The sequence below is a fragment of the Protopterus annectens genome, chromosome 7.part0 (genome assembly GCF_019279795.1).
Source record: "Protopterus annectens isolate FY-2018-M chromosome 7.part0, PAN1.0, whole genome shotgun sequence".
Lineage (NCBI taxonomy): Eukaryota > Metazoa > Chordata > Ceratodontiformes > Protopteridae > Protopterus > Protopterus annectens.
Genome location: NC_056739.1, coordinates 1,641,943,740 through 1,641,961,483, shown reverse-complemented (window position 1 = coordinate 1,641,961,483; position 17,744 = coordinate 1,641,943,740).

Here is a 17,744-nt window from a genome sequence, read left to right as displayed (position 1 = left end):
CTGTCAGTACTTGCTACCAGAAGATAAATGCACCCCAAAAGGACATTTTTAGTAGTTGCTAAAGAACATTTGCAAATATTGTGCCCTTGTCTTTCTGCCATGGTCCTTAGGGCTCTTTCAAGATGACACTTATCAAATGTGGCAACAGATAAAAACAAGTTTGACTTATCCTAAAACTTGGAAACTAACAAAGTGATCCATTTTTAGCTGTAAAACATAATTGTTGGATTGGTATTTTTTAATTAATTGAGAGGTGCAGATTTTTGTTATAATTATATATTAATAGTTTGAAAAAGGCTTTCAAAATCATATACACAGATCTACTATGGTCACTGAAATAAGACTTTTTATATCATAGACCGCAGAAGTTGTACAGTATTAGTTCATTTCTAATATTAATTTAGATGCGGGCACATCTATAATTTCAGTTTTTCCAGCTGATTTAGAAAATATAATCCTTTATTGAGACAACACAGAACATTTTCTTGTCTTTTGTCAACAAAAACATACTATTCAGCTTTGGTTGTACATCATGCTGGTTGTACACCATGCATACTTCCCGTGGAAGGTAGAAATACCCTGCTTATTATAAGCATGTGTGAAGTGAATATGAAATCATTTTACACCATGAAAATAAAGTAAAAATATATAACGACAAGTACAACAGACATAAAATAAGAAAAAGAGCCTTTAATGCCTCTAGTGCCTTGGCAAAACTGCCTTCAGGGAGTATAATAACATCACAGATTCACACACACACACACACACACACACACACACACACACACATATATATATATATATATATTTATATATACACAAGCACAAATTAAATAATAAAATAATCAAACAATGAATCAATTAATGACATACTTTCAATTACATTCATTATTCAGTCCTTTTGGCCCCAAAGTTCTATATTTCAGGATATAAATTGTTTCAGTACTTACGTATTATCGCAACCAGATTTTTGTGATAATACGGCTTGCTTCCCGATCACTATATCTGTCCGTTGATGTTGTTGAAATGGAAAACAGTGTGTTTTCTTTACAAATCAGGTTGTTTTCTGGAGGGCTATCAACACAAACTAAAAAAACATACTGCTTCTTTTTGCTCTTTACTGGCAGCATGTCGCTTCTTGGCAAAGCTATCCACTGAACGTTCTTTGTCAGCCAATACTGTCAGATTATGCTTATACATACCAGATGTTTGCGATTCTCTTGCAACCAGCTTCCAATTCTCTGATAATTCCTGACAATTATGACATTATGGACAAATGAGTCGTTGTCCTTAATGTCATGATTTGGGACAGTTTACGGTATAACTTGCATGCTTTTTTGCACTGTCCTGCAAATCGGAGTTGAGACGGACCCGAGCAGTATGTCAGGAAAAATGTAATGGCTGGCTCTTGAAGTTGGTTGCGAAGCAGCAGTGTTGGCCGCTGGAGTGTTATGCTCTGTGATGTGTGTTTAATAATAAATTAATCATGTCTGTAGATGTTACATTTTTCCCCCTTTTTGGATGGTGTGTGAACTGTCAGTTGCTTTTTACCCTTTTTGGGCTGCTAGTTCTAGGGAAGGGAATATGCTGCAGATGCGGCTCTTTGCATCCGGCCACAAAATATCATCGCTTGAAAGGAGAACTTGTCTTTGCTGTCACTTTATGTCTTTTCGGGATCGAGTTTTGGCCAAGCCAGAAAGAAACGCAGTACTTTGTTCACAACTGTTTACATTCAGTGAGGTGCTGTGATTGTGATTCAGAGTAATTACTCTATTTCACATACTTCTGCTGTGTTGTGTGCACACATAACAGGACTTGGAAACGTACTATGACTGACATGATGTCGGGAAATGGCATAGGTTCAAACAAGCAGTCATTTTTCAAGTACTACACTATTCCTACCTCAACAAAGTGTTTTTTTTTTTAAAGATAACATTCCCTGTGTGATTCTGCATACTTTTATGGTTACAGTCACACACCGGGAAGCAAGCCATATTATCGCAAAAATCTGGTTGCGATAATAGGTAAGTACCATTGTTTCTTTAAATAAAAGTTTATCCTTAAATTGAACTAAATCACCCACAAATAATTTTTATTTTATTTATTTTATTTTATTTTATTTTACATTTGTTGACCGGGCTAGTCTAGCTGGATATATTTCCATTTTCAGTAGAGGCCCGAGGAGGGGAAAACTCCACAAGTAAAAAATGTATACATACATAAAAATCAAAGTTCTGAAGTGGAAGATGCTGGGTCTAAAACCATGTTGACAGTCTGCTATACAGCATTAATGCTATTCCAGTCTTTGGATATTAAGATGGCCTATTAAGAGGTTAATCCTTAGAAGGGTGTTGGACATAAAGTGGTTTTCATAGTAGGACAGGAGGAGCTGGGTAGTCTGGTAGGAAGCCATATATATATATATATATATATATATATATATATATATATATATATATATATATATATATATATATAGGATAAATAAGGGGATAATTTAACTCATTCCAAGATACAATCTTTTATCAAAGTAACATTACTGTTATGAAATTCTTTAAAATGAACAACCAGTGAACTCTCACAATGTATATTTCTAATATCTCTAATATGTTCTTGCAGTCTGGTCTTAAAGGGGCATTTTGTTTCCCCTATATAAAATAAATCACAAGGACACTTTAGTGTATAGATAACCCCTTCAGTGTAACAAAAAAATTATACCAATAATAATAGTAATAGATTTTCTAAGAGAGTTGCATCTGTTTATGAGCAATGTTAGTGAGGTGGAAGATTTGGTGTTCATGACCCTCGATGTAACATCCCTTTTTACAGTGATTCCCAATCCATGGGGAGTGGATAAAATCAGGTCGCTACTAATTAGGCATAATTATGAGAAGGTAGAATTAATTTGCACACTGTTAGAGTTAGTGTTAGCAAATAATGTTTTTTTGTTTAATGATGTGTTTTATTTACAGAAGGTTCATGTAGCTATGGGGACAGCATGTGCCAATAGCTATGCCAACCTGGTATTGGCACAATGGAAGTATGACTGTGTCAAGAGGAGCAATGGTTTTGAAGAACACGTAGTTTGGTAAAAGATTATTTACATTCACCCTCAACATTTTTGAGGTGTAAATACATAGCTTCTAGAGAGTGTATAGAGTTTTTAGATGTCAAATTGACTAGAGAAGTTCTAGGGGAATTGAAGACATCCATTTTTAAAAAGAAATCCAAGAAAAATACGATCTTACATAAAACAAGCATGCAACCTCATCACATACCCAGGAATGTAGTGAAGGGTTATATTAAGGGTGATGAGGCTGCATAATGATGATGGCATATTATAGGAGGCCTTGTTAGAACTGAAGAGGGATTTTTTACAGAGAGGCTATACAGAAAGAGAGTTAGATGAGTGTATTAATGAACTGAGATCAGCTAGACACAGAAGAGAGAAACCCTATTTTTCAGAAGATGTTAGGTATGGAAGGGAGGAGAATGATGTTAGAGAAGAGGCTAAACTCAGACTGGTATTGACTTACAGTAGTAATGTCGATGCAGTCTGCAATATAGTTGGGCCATTTTGCAAGCAGATAAGATAAGTGGAGTTGTGAGACAAACACCAAGTTTTAGTTTTAAGAATAACTTATCCCTAAAAAGACAAGGCTATAAACCACCACCACAACAGCAGGGGGCATTCCCCTGTAGGACTTGCAAGGTCTGTAAGTATGTTCATGGTAGATGGTAGAGGTCTATGTATATATCCTTTAAATGCTTTCCAGATAGAGACATCTTTATATGCAGAATGTGCAGCAAAACACTTGGTTTATTTTACATACTGCGTGAAGTGTTTTAGCTATTATGTAGAGAAGACCAATAGGACACTCAGAGAAAGGGTGTTAGAACATGTTAATGATGTAAGACATAAAAGAATGAAAAGTGCATTAGCAGCACATGTTACTGACATTGGAGCTGGTCATGATTTTACTTTTTTGTGTTAGAAGTTTTAGAGTTTAACAAGAGGGGGATGATTTTAAAATCTTCACAGAACAGAGGGAACTAGAATGAATAGTGCATCTGAATGCAGATAAGCCTCCTGGCTTAAATGAGCGTGTTACTCTAAAGCCTGTGCTTAAGATACATCTACATTTACACTGATTATTATGATTATATATGCATATGTATTTTCTATAAGTTATATTATAGATAGACTTCTGGCTATAACTTTAAGGGAAGGACAAGTTTTTACTATGTAATTGATTAATTGATGTTAGGTGTATATATATTTAATTCAGATGCACTGTGTTAGTAGGTTTGAAGAAGCAGTCAGTAGACTGCAAAAATGCTCATCTTGTTTTTTATCTTTCTGTTTACTTATTAAAGTTTTGTGTGCCCTCAGCCCTGGAGTTCACGCTAGATTTTTTACGTACAACTTCTTAGGAACCAGGTCCATCATAGAAACCTTAAAGCTGTTAAAGAGTGGAATATCAAACAGACCCAAATAACCTACCTGCCTTTTATTCCTTCAACACCAAGCATTTCAAAATGTCTTCCTTTCTTTACAAGAAACACAGATTCCTACCAGTTGACCCCTCCCTTCCGACCCTGATTGAATAGAAAATCCCTCAGAAAACCTATCTATTAATTTGAGTGGAACTGCTGAATCACAAATTTGCATGACAGCTGACACAATCCCTGTACTTTAATGGGAAAATTAATTCCCCAGTCTTCCCTTTGACCCACAAAAGGACACCCCCCTTCTCTGCCCCTGAGAATTCCCCCTGCCCCGACTACCCTGAAATCCAAGAAATGATAAAGGTAACCCACCCGATTCAGCTGCGGCAAACTCACATTCACCAATGTACCTTCCTGTCTGCCAGCTGCACAGATGAATGCATACCTGCACACTTCAAACAGGTGTGCAAAACCTACATGCTACCAGCAAGCAGCACCCTGCATTAAAGGCCAAGCATACCCTCTTCCCGACTCCCCACTAACTTAGCCCCCTGCTTACAGCTCCAAGGCTACCTACGACAGTGGATAGCCAAATGTCGATGTCTCATATCTCGATGCAGTGAATGATTCACTGCCTTCCACTTCCAAAACCTCTGATCTTACCACAACCAGGCATTCCCCACCCACAGACACTGTTCCTCACAGATTGTGAGAAAATAAACCAAAAGTGGTAATGCTAAAAGCAGTATCCTACTCCAGCTGAACTGCCATGTAATAACTGAAGCCTAACACCCAGTTGTCCCATGTCTTTGACCATGGTCTACCTATCTTCCTCTTCCCAAAGTCTGCTAAAGCCGCCATAAGTCTTTACTGCTTGCAGAGTGCAATTCCATCAGACACTGAACTTCATCTACATAAATTAATTAAAAATATCGACATACATCCCCTTTCAGATCATTCCTTTAACTAAAAGTGGTATGTGTGGGGGTCAAAAGACCCCCCATTACCCCAGTGCCTGCTTAGCTAACCAATCACCTGGCCAGATCCCAAAGTCTGACCCAACTTCATGCTGTTGTGACTCCAATCCACCTGTGAACAGCCCCAAATTCCCCATAAGCCAACCAAAACCCTCCTCATCACCAAAAGTTTACTCGTGAGCCTGTCCCCTTCACTATAAAGGGGCCCCCCAACCTCTGTCATTCTTCAGCCATGCCACCTGCTTTACCCTGCCCTTGACATACCGCATCATCAGCTTTCCCCCCAGTACTCCCAAACCAGACCCCGTCTGACATGCCTAAATGAACATCTAACAGTGTATCATTACCTGTGACCTCATTACACAGTAATCCAGCATCCAGCTCTGGATTCTGGCACCATTGGACACCCCATCTCTGCGTCTTGAAGCAAGTCTTTGGCTTGCATGACAACAGCCACCCATTTTGGCCTCCAAGCTCTTACTACAGCCATCTAGGAAAAGAGAAAGCAGTATTACTAGAAAAAAAAAACACAACCCCAATTGGTGCACCTTGTAAGTAAAGTAAGCACTTTAACCAATATGACATCTTCCAGTCTCCTAATCCTGCATAAATACCTGCAAACATAATCCTACCACACCAGATTTCATGACTGCTTAATTCTGTTGTAAAAGGCAATGCTGTTGACAAATGCAGATATCAAATCCTGTACCACAGTCACTATCATTCACACGTTTAATCCTCTGCTCCAACTATCAAACTGCCATTTAGGTAAATGTTGGGCAAGCCATCCTTGCAAGTCATTTTTACCTACCTAATTTTTTTTATATGTGTGAGGCAAATTCTTTAACTAGTAGGCCAGTCCCTAACAACAAATCCACCTCTGCATTCATCAACACCACCAATTCCATACTCAACAACTCCTGCCCTCCCCACATAGAGCAACTACAGTATGCACCCCCAACCCTCCCAGTAAAAAAGCACCACACACATAATAAATGAAGCTTGTTCTTAAAATGTCAATCAAAGCCTGTACTTTAGAGTTGTGAAGCTAACACCTTAACCATTATGCTCCCCACTACCTCTTCAACCCCTCAGTACATGAAATCTGGACAAAGTGTGACAAAAGGGGGGGACAGATATTAAATATTGCTCCAGGTTGCTAGAGTAACATAGTTTGTGCTAACTTCCATCCTCTGAAGGATTTGAAGTATGCTACTCAAATCCATGTCATTATCTAATGACTTCAACCCTCCGATCATCCCAGTAGCATAATTTTCTAAAGCCATGCTACTCATTTCCAACAGTTGGTACTGCACCCCACATACATGGTGGCCGACCATTATTCTGGAGAGCTCAGGTCCCATAAAAAGTCATGCGCAGCTCAGCTGAAACAAAACACTACAGGCAAAAATGGTCATATGACACAGTCAACAGTAATTTAATCTAGGTGTTTAAATTGGGGTCTATATTAGATCAGCGAACGCTTAAAAAAGCAAACGCTGATTGATCGACCTTATGTAAGCGAAAGCTTACAATCTCGAACTTTCAGATCAGTGATTTTTTTCGTAGGGAAAACAATCGCTGATCCAAAACACATACACACAACCCAAGCACACCAAACAAACAGAAATCCATACACATACACCTAAAATCTGACACCTAACCCTACACTAAACTATGCACACACCACTAACTGTCCACTTACCTTAACCCTAACCCTAAGGTCTGTCACTATCACACACTCACCTCACCTGCTCCATAACTCTAACTCACCTAAACCTGCCCTAACCCTCATGTCCACACAATCGCACACATACCTAACCTGAGCCCTAACCCTAACTCACCTAACCCAGCCTAACACTCACATCCACACAATCACACACTTACCTGAATCCGACACGTAACTTTCCACCACAGCACTGAAAATACCAAAGCAACAGAAATGGACAACCAAATTCTTTCTCTAGGAAAAAAATTCAGGTTTCTGTTGCTTCGATATTTTGAACATTAGCTAAAATAAGGTCGATCAATCAGCGTTCGCTTGTTTATGCATTCGCTGATCTAATATAGACCCTTAAATTGCACCTATTAAAATGACGACTGTAAAGTGATTTACCAACTGGAGTATGTTATATCTACACAGTGTGGATGAAGGCTAATTTAAATATCAAATTAATTGAGTTACCTTGCAATTTCCACATAATCAAATATAGTACTATATAGGCCAAGTAACTTATTTCTTAGAAACAGTTTTAGGACCATTTCTGTAAGCAAGCACTACAAGAATATCCCCACAAAATCACTTTTATACTACTTAAGAGTGAAACAAAAATGGATGTTTAGCTGGTAGTAGTTAAGAGTGCGGCCTTAAAAGCTCACCACCCATGCATGACGAAAACCGTTAGTCAATACACTTTGCAGATGGCAACATCTCTCCTGCTATGGAGAGCAGCAGAAAACCAAAATCGAACCAACACCACCAACAAAACCAGACAACCATCTGCAAGGATACCACAATACCTTGGAAACATCACCTGCAAATGAACAAAGACCAAAAAGAAAAACCTGCCTCTATTTTAATTTCCAACAAACAGCCAGCTGAAAACAGTGCATGCACTTCTTCACCTTCAATGTCAGTAACTAATATCACCCTCCCAAGAAATGTATAAATACCACACAAGTATTCCAAAAACAAACCTCACCACCTGCAATTAAAAAGGCACTGTGTAAGCACCACTCAATATTTATTCTCCCTCGGAACCAGGCTACTCGCCAGGCTACTCGAATGGATCCAACCAACAGCCACAAAAGAGGTCCGGTGTGCTCCATTTCATACCACACATAAGAAGTAACAGGCCCAAATGTTCACTCTGCATGTATTGGCTAAAATCACACAGAACACACTTCCTTTCTTTTTTTTTTTTTGTTTAAATAGCCTATTGACTCACAATAACCCCCCCAAAGCACAAACAACAAAATGCCACAACACATGCAATTCCCATATTTCACTGCAATTGTTTAATCTGATTTCCCAAAAATAGGGACACTTTTTAAATATTGCTCTTACAACTTATGCAGTTGATAGAATAATATGTTTTGATTTAGCCTGAATTTTCTCAGGATATGAAGTATGAAACTCAAATATATGCCATTATTTTCTGATTTCAGCCCTCAATGATTTGCCAATGAGTTTCAGAAAACCACAATTTTATGAGAAACAGACCATACCTCTAAACCCTTCAGTGCAACAATACCAGACAAAACCTGAAATAAAAGGGGAACAAAAGCCCAAACTAGGGGCATATCTTAAATATTGCTCTTATAACTTAGAAAGCTGCTAGAAGAACTGGAGCTAAAATATACATTTTCTAAAGGGTACGAAGACTGAAACTCAAATGTATGACCTGATTCCATAACTTCGGTTCTCTGATCCTACCACAACTCTATCAAAAAACTATAATTAGACTAGGGGTGGCCCAGAATATATGACGCACTGCGTCTCTGCAAATCTGGACATGCAATGAAAATCTGGACCTTCGAAGCACAACTACCTGAAGCTATTCCACTCTGCAAACCCTACCATTACAGTAACACCTTCCAGTTGAAACGTATGCCAAAATTAGTGAGGAAAACTATGACGATAACAAGGTATTGTCCTATCCCTTTAGCCTGCCCCCTCCCCCTCTTAATGGTTACCACACTGTGCATGTGCAATGAACAACTGTTACTCTTGGGAACTTTAAAGCCCATGAAACGGCAGCAGCAACATTTCCTGCACTGTGGAGACTCACCCTACACATGCTGTAAGAGATCCAGGAGCCCACATCCTGCACTGATTCCCTGTCTAATTCTCTTTCCCCTGGAACACAGATGTAACCACCAATAAACACACACAACACAGAATCAAGGCCTCAGCTGTACAATGAGACACACTCTGATCGACCCGATCCGCATGCTCTCTCCTCTTCCCCAACAACCATAAACAACCATACCTCTCAACAAAATGCCCAGACATCCATGGAAGTACATTTTATTAAATAAAAAAAAAAGACTTTTGCCTGCTTACATTTAGGCATCATCAGAGTCAAATTTACATTTCCATTAGTTCTCTTATATAGCATATGACATTATACATATACATTGCCCTATGTGGGAGTTGTCCTGCATTTTATGTAGGGAAAACCACACAAAGGTTACGCAACAGGATGGCAGAACATTTGAGGGATATTAAGAACAAAAAGACCACTAATGCACTTTTTTTCCACAGTTATGTGTGATGGTTTTAAAACGTTTTTATTTTTTATTATTGATAGAGTGGCGTATAAAGAGAAGGGGGGTGATTTTAAAATGTTAATGAATTCAGGTAGACTATGCAGCAGACGAGACGTAATTACATAGTATCACCAGGTATAAATGACAGTTGCTCTATTATTACCTTACTGAAATTAAGGTCGATGCATGTTTGATATACCACATAGGTGATGTATTTTAACAAGTTTTTTATTGGTTTTGCATTATTTAAGCATTTTTAACCATATTTGATATATGCAGCCTGATGCTATACCTTTAATAAGGGGATTGACACTTGTTGTTTAATTAACTATGTCATTCAATTAAACAATGCTATATAAGGGTATTAATGGAAATATGAAATTTGACTCTGATGATGCCTAAATGTAAGCAGGCGAAAGGACTAAGTCTTTTGTTTTTTTTTTTATTTAATAAAGTGTACTTACGTGGATGTCTGGGCATCGTGGTGACTTATCTGACTGGAACTTGTGTTTTACAAATCACCTAGTGTGATTTTTGTTGGTTATGCATCTCAACATCTTAACTTAAGAAATCTGGACAAAGCCTAAAATAATGGAGTGACAAAGGCCCAAAAATAGAGACATATTTTAAATATAGTTTTTATTAACTTAGGAAGTTGCTAGCATAGCAGGCGTTGTGTTAGCATGAATTTTTCTGAAGGATATGAAGTCTGAAACCAAAATTAATGTCATTATTTAACATCTTCAATCCTCAGTGATTTAACAGAAAACCACAAATTTTATGAGGACCAGAACAAAAATATGAGACAAAAATCTGAACATTCTGCAAAAAGCTGGACAGTTAAGATGTATGCATACAACTACACTGCCAACAGCCGCAAACCACACCAACTGCCATCCCAAAGAAAACCACCCCATTGACCATACCTGCTACAAACCATGTCTCTTCCCTCTTTTTTTTCCAGCCTAATCACCCAAGCCACCCTAGTCACAACCATATCATCCCTCTCCACCCAACATACTGTATGCTTTCCATGGGGAAGGAAGAGTGAAAAAAAAATGTTTTCATTTATAATTACTTCCCACTTCCTCCACACATGCTACACTCATCCAATGCATACCTGTCCACCAAATTACTTATAGGTCGTCTTGGATGTAAGCTTGCAGTATAGTAAGTTCACACCAAAATCTTATCCATTACCCAGTTAAAATCACACAAAACCAATTAAGCCCCTGCTTGAACTTACCTCATATCCTCCCAACCCTCCTACTTTCCCAATTTAACCCTTCCATCCCCACCACACTAACCCTCTTCCACTACTATCTTAACTACCATTACTATTCCTACTTGACTCTCACCCGAAGATGTTCTTGAACAAATTCATTCATTCCCAAACCTCACTTGAACACAAATTTTGTGATCATTGTGGTTTTCCAATTAAATTGTTTTTAATATTTTTTGCTATGGAGTTCTTCAGGATAAGGCTTTATTTTAAATTATTGTTTAATTAACAGAGTTGCACAATGTCATATAAATACATCTTAAAACGTACACATATATTTGCCAATAACAGCTGGCAAATAGTTCTTCAGCACATAAAGGAATTAGAATGCATGAGAGAAAGAAAACAGAGATGAAATATCTGTCACATAAACATGTGCAAATATGAAGATCCTCACGAAAGACATGATCTGTTGAATCTACTTTATATTTGCAGATAACTATCATGCACTTCTTGTGACTTTTCTCTTCTCTGCATATTATTTCCTGTGTCCAATATGTCTTATAATCACCTTTTTTGACATGTCAAATTGTTAGACTTTGTATTGCTCTTTGTGTGTTGTTCTTGGTTTTCTATTAAAAAGATAAATCACAGTTGATAGCGATCTCATTTTCCTCCAGCCTTGCAAGTCCTTTCTAAAAATAATCCACATGTATGTGCTTGCATTTAAAAGAGGAAGCAATATATCAGGCACCTTACAGGTCAAAATTCTTAGGGTTCTACCCAGAACTCCTCAGCTGGTCAGTGTTCCAAAGGAAAAAGCTTCCTTTACAAGCAGGACAAAACAAGTTCCCCAAAAGTGGAACCTTGGTGATTTGCTTGTACTAGACACAGGATAACTTCGATCAGGTGAAAGATGCATCCTTTTAACTGAAATCCATGTAAGCATGACTTCAGTAATTTTATGAATGTGTATTTAAAGTCAACATTCTCTACACGACTGTATAAAGAATACAAGTGTCTGCATACTGTAGGCTTTATCCTTTGAAACACTTTGCATTGTGAGTTTATAAGATTTGGCCATACAAAACTTATGTACTACTGTTATGAGTGCTTTGTTAAATGGATTTATTTCTGTGGTAAACTTTGGGATGAATGGTTATACAACTGTGTTTTATGGCAAGCTACAATGAGCTTAAGAGTAACAGTGAAATCATGTATAAGCAGTTGGTTATGTTAGGTCAAACATGAATTAGTTAACCATATGGTGGAATATGAGTTGTAGTGAATCACACAAAACGAACCACAGTTTCACAGTTGCCCAAATTTCAAAAAACATAGAAGGATATCATTATGTAAAGACAGCCTCACTCGTATCTTGTTTGAAACTTGTATTCTATATCCCACATAAGGCGAGTTCATTTCGGTTCATACAAGGTTAAAAAATTCCAAACATGTTTTAATACATTACTTACATATTTCACCTGGAACTAACATATCCATTTCTTATGAAGCCCTTCACTTATTGTCAGTGAATATCAAGTCAAAACCTGTCTTTTTTAAGCTATACTAATATAACTACATTCAGTCTGTTGATGGCTTCTGTCACCAGTCCGGAAATATGCTCAGGTAGGTGATGGGTCTTACAATAAGGGCTGACAAGAACTGTTCACCTGCTAACTTCTGTTGTATAAAATCATATTAAAAGACACAGAAGACAGAGATTCTGTTTCTCTAGGAATTTGAAAATGTGACCCATCCTTCTTTAACCATGCTCTGAGTTTCATCATCTGGTATATAAAGAACTGACATGTCAATACAGCCAGTTTTGAGCTTTTCCTTAAATAAAAATACTAATGGCCAATAAAGATCATATCTGGGCTTTTATCATAAATTCAGACCAGCTTCTAAGCAAGTCAGATTCAAATTGGTGCACAACTGGGTCAAGACAGCCATTATCTATTTATTTCCATTTGTTAACAAGGTCAGTCTGACTGGGATAATATACCTTTTTTTCTGGAGTCCCAGGGAAAAAAAGCTCCATGTTACATTACATTACTATGTAATAATTGGTAAGAAATGGAGAAATTCCATTGGTATTTAGAATTAACATAATAAACATGTATAATGTACAATCATTTTTAGTAAAGAAGAAAAACAGCATACACTTTTTACAACAGGTCGGCTAGATCTGCCTGTTTACTAATGTCACTCAGTAAGTTGCAGGATAAAGATGAGTTAGGGGTAATTAGATAACACAGTATTACCAAGGACTCAGGTGCCATAATGTCATGTGAAAGAGTAGCTGAGGAATGGCTTCAACTTTACTTTATGTTGAAAGCGTAGTAGATTAGATTCACCTGTTCAGTAAAAACAGTACATTTAACTGCATTATCTATCCATTAATGACTCCATTATGTTTTGAAGGGTTGTCATTCTGAAACTTCATTTTTGTCATAAGTCAGCACCTTATTTCCCTCATCTCAGTGATACTAAGGTTAGTGAGTTATCTGTACATCGTTTTGTAAAGTCTGTAGAAGGGATCAGTCAGGCCAATAGCTGTTCAGATTATTTGCTTTTAACAACAAATGTCTACCCTTTTATTTCTGTAAGTACAGTACACAGATACCTATTTAATCCAGACTGATTTGTCGGGAATAATATTCTCTCCAAATTCTTGAAAATTGCAGTCCCATTTAATATTTATCCAGTTTCTTTTTTCACTGACTGCTCTATCAAAGGCTATACTTGGCTATCAGAAGCAGAAGTACTCAGAATAACATTATACAAAGGAGGTCTTCCTTTTACTTTTAAAAACCTCAGGTCTCATAGTACTTATCTCTCATTCCATAAAAAACATACACAAATATAACCATTCTGACCTTATTCAGTATATCATAATTTTATACCTGACCTTCTGTATACAATATGGCATTAGACACAGGCATATTTGTTCCTATTTTACTAGTTAACTACATAAATATGCCTCATAAGAAAATGCCTTTACAATAGAAGTGTACTCACAAAAGATATTGATCAAAAACATCTAAATACCTGAGAGGATTCAGATAAAATGTTTTCCTTAAAGAGCTCAGAAAATATTTCTTTCTTTCTTTCTTTCTCTATTTATTGACATTTGTTGCCCAGGGAAGTCCACTGGGCCTAAAACCCATTTTCAGTGGAGGCCCGAAGAGAAAAGCTCCAAATGTATTACAAGTAAAATGAATCTAACATAAATTAATCTAACATGAGCAAGACCAAAAATTGCATGCATAAAAAAGCATATATACAACATTTTGGAACAGAGTTCTCATTCATTAAGTATAGGTTTATAAGTTACATATTTAGACAGTATAGATGTAAAATCAGTACCATCTGTAGTGCGAGTCAACAAAAAAGAATTGCATTGTTAGGTTGCAAATAGAACAAAAAGAAAAAAAGTGGAGTTATAGAACTGGTTGATTATTCATTGCATAATACAAGAGTTTTTGATAGACAGTTTAAGGTGATACCAATATAGGGCATCACCCTATGGACTGTTTAAGGTTGATACCCATATAGGGAATCAAAGGCTATACCATCTTTGAAGTCAGAGAACTGAAATGCTTTACAGTAGAGACATTTGTTCTCCTGGAAAATTAAACATTATAGAACATTAAGATTATAGAATGCAGTAAGAATAAGTTCAATTCATTAAAGTGAGCTTTCTCAACATCTTCTGAGGCAACTGCCATATTCGAAATGCAAGTAACATATATTTATTTGAAAATAATCAAACAGAACAATTCAGGCCACAGAAACAAAATAGTGCATTCCAACATCAATTAATCCAAGAACAGTCAAATGGGAATACAGACCGATGGCAGGAATAAAACAACAAATTTATTAACAACATACATAGTGCCCTAACACCAATCCAGCACCTCATTAGATAGTTTTAAAAAGTGTTTAAGATGCTGATCGATTTATAAAGTACAAACAGATCACATGACCAAAAATAAAAATCAGTATTTAAACACTTTCTTTTTAAAGTAAGTTTTAAATTTACAGAATCAGTCATTCCAGGAAGTCTTGTGTAGTTCATCTTAGTTATCCAACCATATTCAATACATCCAACCATATTCAATGCATGCTAGTTTATTAACCAAGTTTCCAACCTTTAATTTCTCATTAATAATTGGTAGAATCATAAATTTGAAAGAATGTTCCAATCAAAATGTCAATGCTTGTCTCTCTAAAGCATTGGTTAAATTAAATGTCTTAATATTATAAAGATGTTCAATAAGCCTTTTTTATTAAATTGCCTCTTACTATTTCCTGCATACAGATAGGCACACAGTTGACACATTTGTATAAACTCCAGGCTGCATGTACACCAAGTACCATAAAAATTAATCATATATTCATTTTATTAATAAGATGCATAAATCATTAAGGTGTTTGGATATATGTACAATAATTACAGTTATTACATGGAAAGATTCCTTTACTACTAACAGAAATGCTCACAGGTTGATTCTGACACTTATACATAATTGCTTCTTAAGGGACAGTTTATTCTTAAAGATAAAAACAATGGAACAGTGCCTACTATATTATCTGTTATATCATTATTCACAATAAAGTTATGCCAATTATGAGCTGATAATAGTGACTTATTCAGATAAAAGAATGAATTGTATCTGTAGTTCACATATCCATTACATTTTTAATGGCACTATTCATCTCTTTCGCAAAATAATTACTTTGTAAAACATCAACTTTTACAATCCCTATCACAGTGTCAAAATTATCATCATGGCTTGTAAAATACAATGCTCGCATGAACTGCCCCTAACATATTCCTACAAATATAGGTTGGATATATACTGTCCCTAACTAGATATAAATTATTTTTACATCCTTTACATAAATATTTGAAAACATTATACCATCAGTGTCTGTAGAAATTGTAACATCTAAAAACTTCATAGAGAAAGTAGAAATAGAATACTTTAAGAAATTTGTAGTCCCTTGTAAACATTCAACAAGGTCAGTTAACATAGCTTTCACTTTCACCAAAAAAAAAAAAATATATATATATATATATATATATATATATATATATATATATATATATATATATAAACAAAAGGTACATAAAAATAAGTTGTGTCAACAAACTAGTAAACAATATGCATTTTCACACAATCATAACAAAGTTTGTGTAGCTATTAATGTAAGATGTTTCCATAGATGCACATGTTTTTGTAAATTAAATTGATCGTTAAATAAGAAAAAGTTATTGTCAAGTATTAATTCCAAAAGAAAACAAATCAGTTTAATAGAATCATGTGAGCCATAGTAGTTATGCAAATAACCTATGTGTGCTTTGACTCCAAAGTCATTGGGGATGGCAGTAAAAAGTGATTTTTACATCTAGCATTACAAAAATACAATCAACATAAGAAATAGAAGACTCCCACTCACAGAATCTTGAAATAAAATGACCAGTGCCTTTCAACACAAGTATACTATTTAAGTAGAGGCATGACATGTTCTCCACAAAAATAAATAAAGGTTTAGTTATCCACCTTTGATCAGACATATCTGTATGCATGCGGGGGGGGGGGGGGGGTCATTTTGGTCTTTGTGAATCTTTGCTAAATCATAAATTACAGGAGCGACTGGATGTGCAACATGAACATAATCCAGAAGGTTGCTCATTTACAACCCAATCATACCAAAATAGTAAAGTGCCAAATTCACTATGGAAACAATTATTTCAAATTGTGGCTGAGTTATTATTTCATATTGAAAGACATTATTAAGTAAATCATTAGTTTTATGCATATAAAATTACATATCCAGTACAAGAGTCCCACATTCTTTAGCAGCTGGCTCAAGTTCAAACACATCATTCAATTTAAGTTCATGCAAAGCTTGTACTTCCCCATGTGTTAAAATGCAAAATGCACCTATCAGACATGAGTCCTAGATGTCTTTTCCACAGGCCTGTAAAAAAGCTTCATCTAAACAATGATGCATGGGAAGAAACATACATGGTTTCTTAAAAGTAACAGGCATGGAGTCTTCATGAAAAATAAACTTTAAACTGGCATTCCATGCAAACAAATGGACATTAATAATAGTATAAAAAATCACTGGCAGTAGATGGTGTAAAAATAAACCTTTACTAAGCTCTATTAACTGCATCTCTGCAAGTTTAACAGAGGAAATCTTAACATAGAATCTTATGATAAAATGTGCTGGTCATCTTCCTTGTAACAATGGCAGGGCTGTTTTGTTTGTTGTTCCTTGGGCTGCTGCTTACAACGCTTTATCTCCAATCACCTCTCCCTCCACTCAGTGACCTTCAAATCTTCAAATGCTCTTCCATTCTCAATAACTCTGATAAATGTGCAGAATCCTGAGGAGTCAATATGACATTAAAGAGGTAGATTCAGGTGTATTAGCCACATAAGTGGTTAAATCATTTTAAGGGTCAACAGAAGTAGTAATAGGGCTGTTTCTACTTAAAATATTGCCTGTATTTTAAATCACTTATGAAAGTATCTGATGATGCACTGGATGGATATGAAAGCATTAATACGTTATTAATAAAGTTTTTGTTTTATTTCTGCCTTTGTCTGCACTCTGATTTGATTGCTATTTCAAAACAATATTACAATAAAATGGGAATCATAAGGATGGCATTTGAATCTTTGGAATTTTGGAGGGAGCAGAAGCTGTAGATATTATTTATGTGTTTTTTTTTTCAAATAACTTTTTATTTATTTCACAAAAAAGAATATATGAGCATTACATGAAGACATGAATATGCA